This window comes from Nicotiana attenuata, chromosome 2 (assembly GCF_001879085.1).
Source record: "Nicotiana attenuata strain UT chromosome 2, NIATTr2, whole genome shotgun sequence".
In the NCBI taxonomy this organism is placed as follows: Eukaryota; Viridiplantae; Streptophyta; class Magnoliopsida; order Solanales; family Solanaceae; genus Nicotiana; species Nicotiana attenuata.
Window position 1 is genome coordinate 49,652,183 of NC_031990.1, and position 6,604 is coordinate 49,658,786.

The following is a 6,604-nucleotide window of genomic DNA, read 5'->3' on the forward strand; positions in this document are numbered from 1 at the left end:
GATAATGAAAATCTAATGAACGAATTTGAACCACCCTCTGCTAACCAAAAACAAATTAAAATGTACTGTTGGACAAATTAACAGAAGAAACCTAAAAAATTCCTATCTATAAATAATTTTCAAGACTAGTGTGACCCACAAACATAGGGAATATAGAAAGAAAAAAACCCCTAATTTATTATATTTTGTTTCTTTGTGAAGGCAAAAAAGAGAAGAAAAAGAAAAGCCATATAAAAATACACGGACAGCTTTATTCACAACCACCTAACTCCCCAACCTTAATCAAATGAAGATTTAACTCTATTCAGCTAAATTACAAGGCAAAACCATGTGACTCTCTCTATATATTAATCAAACAATTGGGAGAACAATAAAGCAAAGAAAAAATTATAGGATTAGGCATTAAAAGTTTTTGTGGTCCTTCCCTTCCATTAGGGCCTGTCTGTCTACATGCATGTCATTGTTTATCAATCAAAGACATAAGGAACCTCCAAAGCTAAAGACAAAAGGACGCCCTCACTCCATTCCACCAACCTGACCAATACATACATACATACATATAGTATATGTGATTTACATAAAAGCAAATGCAATTTTTGAATTTTAAATTATGTGAAACTACAATAACTATGTCTACCATCTAGTATACGTTTGAAACTCATTAGCCCAACTAATTTATATTCGTGTCGAGTAAGCTCACTCAGAAATAAAACTCACTAGAGAAAAATTCTCTACTTTCAAAACACGAACTTGAAATTTCTAATTCAGGAAGGAGGAACCTCAATCACCAACCACACCCTTTACTATTATCACTATGTCATAACTAGTGGTAGCAAAATAGTTAAAAAAAATATTTATCCACTCATATTATACATTAAAAAAATGAGTTGAATAATGAACTATTTATAAACAAGTCAAATATGGATAGGAATCTTATTATCCACTTAGAAAATAGATAACCAATGGATAACTAGTGGGTTTAACTTTTACATTTGTAAAACCTCAAATTGGAGTCAAGTTTGAGAGACTAGTCATTCTTCCAAAATGATCATATTCAAGAAGCCACGGATATATATATCCATATTATCCGTCGGCTAATCATTTTTTTATCCGTATTAAATATGGGTCTGATCGGATAATTTATTAATTTTTTGCATTACTCGTTTTCGACCCGCCCCGCCCTTTTGCCACCCTAATCATAACTAACTTGCAGCTAGATCAAAACAAAACAGTCTTAGAGTATAGGTAACGTGAAAATGTTGGAGACTTGCAACACTTTATAATTAACAAACAATAATAATTACCACGTCATCTAGAAATTTTCTGAATTATGAAAGGGGACCAAAGAGAAACCTAGCAGAGAGGAAATCAATTTAAAATTTGTCTTTCTTAAAACTAGCCACATTGCTGAAAACAACAAGTGAAGAAGGGGCAATATATTGAGGTTTGAGTTTGTCTAGGTAAAAGACATTGCCCCCATGTGCCCACACCAACGCATGCGCCGTTTATATTCTCTCTTTCCCAACCTCTCCCTTTGATTTTTCAATTAATATATAAATCTACCTTTGGTCCACTTTCTCTTTAAACTATTTGTAGTAGCGGTCCCTATTATTTGCTATAGTCACCCAACAAAAATATAACTGTTTGTAGATAGGTCCAACGAAATAATTCATTGGTAAATGACTAAGTGTCTAATAGTAATGTTTCATATAGCTAGTATCAACGTCAAATCTACGATTGGACAATGAAAATACTACCCACCCACCACCCCCTAATAGAAAAACGAGTATTCTCCGAAGAATTTTAGACGGTTGACATTTATATCGACCAAAAACCGTAAAAAAAATATAAACTTTTAAGGATATTAACATTTCATGATTTTTCACACCCTCACCAGTATTATTTTCGATGAAATTTTCGACAATTTACAATGTTTCCATTCGGATAAAATTTTACCGTTTTTATTCACTATTGGAAAATAATATTTTTGATATGTTGCTCGGACCCTCCGAAAATATCGTCGGGTGCGTATCGAATCGTTCAAAAGTAGTATATTTTTGGAGTATGCGACAACATTTTGGAGAGTCCGCGCAACATAATTTTTGACACTAACATGATATTCACGGGCTGTTGTTGGTTGAAAACTCCATCAACTATTTGATATTTCCAACGGACTGAACCGTAATGGTTTTTTTCTGCAGTGAATTCATTTTAAGGTATCACTCTTTAACGAATCCGGTTTTCCCTTTTTTAGGTTTGAAAATCATGTCACCAGTACAACTTAATCAGAAGGACGAACAATATTTTTGTCATGACCCAACCCCGGTCGTGATGGCGCCCAACACGTTGCTAGGCAAGCCCGACCATTTCCACAACCTTAACCAATTAATCTAGATAGATAAATAAATATTCACTACTAAAATACCAATTTAATGCGGAACTTCTGAAATAATCTCTAACATTCGAAAACCCCAAAATAAAAACAAAATACTAACCAGCCCACAGAATCTGGTGTCACGAACATGAGCCTCTAATACAAAATATTTACCTAATCACAAGTTTGTCTAGGAAAGAAAATACGAATAAAAGGATAAAGATAGATGGGAGAGATCAAGGCTGCGAAAGCCATGCAGCTACCTCGATACTCCCGGATAAACGATGCTCAGCCAACAAGTCCTCACTCACCCTGTGGTGTACCTGAATCTGCACACAAGGTGCAGGGAGTATTGTGAGTACTTCCAACCCAGAAAGTAATAAATATAAATAAAGTTCCAAGATAAGAAATCCTAAATAACACAAGGTAAAGCTATAAATACAGTAAAATAGCGAGGACAATTATAATAATACCACAACAGATAAAGAATAAATGACAATTAAAATATGCAATGCAACACATAAACCGGTACTCTCCAGTACCCCGCTGCGGCCGTGCAGCCCGCTCCATTTATTTAACGTCGACGGCGCTCACTGGGGGTGTGCAGACTCCGGGAGGGGCCGTAAGCGCAATAATAAGCCATCTCGTGGCATCAATCAGGCCTTTGGCCTCATATCAATATCATCATCATACCACTGCGGCGTGCAGTCCGATCCCATACTCAGTCAAAATCACATAAGCCTTTCGGCACAATACTATAAAAATATTCAGCCCAAACTTCATTTAAAAATATTACTTTAGTTTCTACTTTTAGAAAAATGTCTGAGTTTACAACAACAATGTTAAATACCAGGACTGAATTCAATATCTAGAAATATGGCAAGAAACCAGTAAAAATAATCTCTGAAGGATTCAAGTAGTAGGCACGAAGCCCAATTATGATAATTAATCCATTTTTATAAGGATATCACAAAAACTACAATCAATTAGGTAGTAATTTTATTAAGCGGGATGGACCAAGTCACGATCCCCGACGGTGCTCTACCCCACGCCCGTTATCCGGCGTGCAAGTCACCTCAACATAGCACTACAATGTGCAAATTCGGGGTTTCAAACCCTCAACAAAGTAATTACATTTATTACTAACCTCAAGCCGGCCAAAGTCCTAGCTTGCTATGCCCTTGCCTTTCCAATTCACCTCTTCGTGCGTCGAATCTGACCAAAACCACAACGAATACGTCACAATATGCTAAGGGAATATAACCCAAGAGAAAAGACTCGAAAAACATCGAAAATCACGAAGTTGGCAAAACCCGAGCCCCGGGCCCACTTCTCGAAAAATTATAAATTTCACATCACCGGATTCCTTATCTTGCCACGAGTCCATGCATATAAAGAACACCAAAATCAAAGTCCAAATGACCCCTCAAAATCCCATTTTTGTTCTCTTAGGTTTCAAGCCCTAAACCACCATTTTTGACCTTAATTCCTTGAGTTTTCAGTGTAATTTCATGTATTTGCATGATAAAATTGTGTTCTAAGTCCAAGAATGCTTACCTGATCGAAGTCCTTGAATTTTCTCTTCAAAATCACTCAAGAACACCCCAAATCCGAAGTTAAAATATGTGTTCTGTAAAATTTCGCGAAGGGATTAAAAACCCACTTCTGATCAGTTGTTTCCGCACCTGCGGTCATTTTCCGCTTCTGCGGCTACCGCATCTGCGGTCTTTTTCCGCTCATGCGGAAATCTCCTTAAAGTCCAAAATTCCGCATCTGCGGTCCTTTTGTCGTATCTGCGACTCCGCAGATGCGGTTGGCATCTTCGCACCTGCGATTACTGTCGCTTCTGCGGTTCCATTTTCGCAGAAGCGAAAATACCAGAAGCAGCAAAATTCTGCAATCTCTTTAAGTTCAAAACTTCCCGTTAGGCATCCGAAATTACCCCGAGGCCCCCGGGACCTCAACCAAAAACACAAACATGATCCAATACCTTATTCAAACTTGCTCCAATCATCAAAACACCTCAAACAACACTAAAACCATCATTTCTCATCGAATTCAAGCCTAAGTTCTTTCGAAACTTCCGAAACACGCATTCGATCAAAAACCCAACCAAAACACCTTCGAATGACCTGAAATTTTGCACACACATCCCAAATCACCTTACTAAGCTACTGAAACTCTCGGAATTCCATTCTGACCCCCGGATCAAAATCTCACCTATCAACCGGAATTCGCCAAAATACTAACTTCGCCAATTCAAGCCTAGTTCTACACCGGACCTCCAAAATTACTTTCGATTACACTCCTAAGTCACAAATCATCCCCGTAGCTAACCGAATCATCGGAATTCATATCCGAGCCCTCTAACACAAAAGTCAACGTCCGGTTGACTTTTCCAACTTAAGCCTTCTTAAAAGAGACTGAGTGTCTCATTTCTTATCAAACCCAATCCAAATCAATTCCAACACATCTAATACTGATACTGAAACATAAGGAAATAGAAAATGGGGAAAACAGGGCGGTAACACATGTGACGACGGGTCGGGTCGTCACATCCTCCCCAACTTAAACAAACGCTCGTCCTCGAGCGAGTCAAGAAACATACCTGATGCCTCAAATAGGTGGGGGTATCTGCTCTGCATCTCCCGCTCGGTCTCCCAGGTAGCCTCCTCCACGGGCCGACCTCTCCATTGCACTTTCACCGATGCAACATCTTTTGATCTCAACTTCCGAACCTGACGATCCAAAATGGCTGTTGGCTCTACCTCATAAGTCAAGTCACCCTCCAGCTGAACTGTACCGAAATCTAAAACATGGGACGGGTCCCCAATGTACTTCCGGAGCATAGACACATGAAAAACTAGATGGACGCCCGACAAACTAGGTGGCAGGGCAAGCTCATAAGCCACCTCCCCGATCCTCCTAAGTACCTCGAAAGGTCCAATGAACCGCGGACTCAGCTTCCCTTTCTTCCCAAATCTCATAACACCCTTTGTGGGTGAAACCTTCAGCAAGACCTTCTCACCGATCATGAAAGATACATCTCGAACCTTCCTGTCTGCATAGCTCTTCTGTCTCGACTGTGCTGTACGGAGTCTCTCCTGAATCACCTTCACCTTCTTCAATGCATCCTGAACCAAATCTGTCCCCAACAATCTAGCCTCACCGGGATCGAACCAACCCACTGGAGATCTACACCGCCTCCCATATAAGGCCTCATACGGTGCCATCTGAATGTTGGACTGATAGCTATTGTTGTAGGCAAACTCTGCAAGCGGTAGAAACCGATCCCATGACCCTCCAAAATCAATAACACAGGCACGTAACATATCCTCCAATATCTGAATGGTGCGTTCGGACTGCCCGTCCGTCTGAGGGTGAAAAGCTGTGACTGCACCTGAGTACCCAACTCTAGTTGAACTGCCTGCCAAAACTGAGAGGTGAACTGAGTGCCCCGATCTGATATAATGGAAACTGCGACACCATGCAATCGAACTATCTCCCGAATATAAATCTCTGCCAGCCGCTCTGAAGATAAGTAGTAAAAACCGGAATGAAGTGCACGGACTTGGTCAGCCTGTCTACAATCACCCAAATAGCATCAAATTTCTTCAGAGTTCGTGGGAGTCCGGTAACAAAATTCATAGTGATCCTCTCCCACTTCCACTCAGGAATAACCATCTGCTGATGTAAGCCACCCGGTCTCTGATGCTCATATTTCACCTGCTGACAATTAAGACACCGAGCTACATACTCCACAATATCTCTCTTCATCCTCCGCCACCAATAGTGCTGTCTAAGATCCCGATACATCTTCGCGGCACCCGGATGAATGGAATACCGCGAGCTATGGGCCTCCTCTAATATCAACTCCCGAAGCCCATTTACCTTGGGCACGCAAATCCGGCCCTGCATCCTCAACACACCATCATCTCCAATGGTCACATCCCTGGCATCATCATGTTGAACCCTGTCCTTAAGGACGAGCAAATGCGGATCATCATACCGGCACTCCCTGATGCGGTCATACAAGGAAGACCGAGAAACCACACAAGCTAACACTCGACTGGGCTCTGAAATATCTAATCTCACAAATCGGTTGGCCAAGGCCTGAACATCAACTGCAAATGGCCTCTCCTCAACTGGAATGTATGCCAAACTTCCCATACTCACCGACTTCCGGCTCAAAGCATCGGCCACTACATTGGCCTTCCCCGGGTGATACAG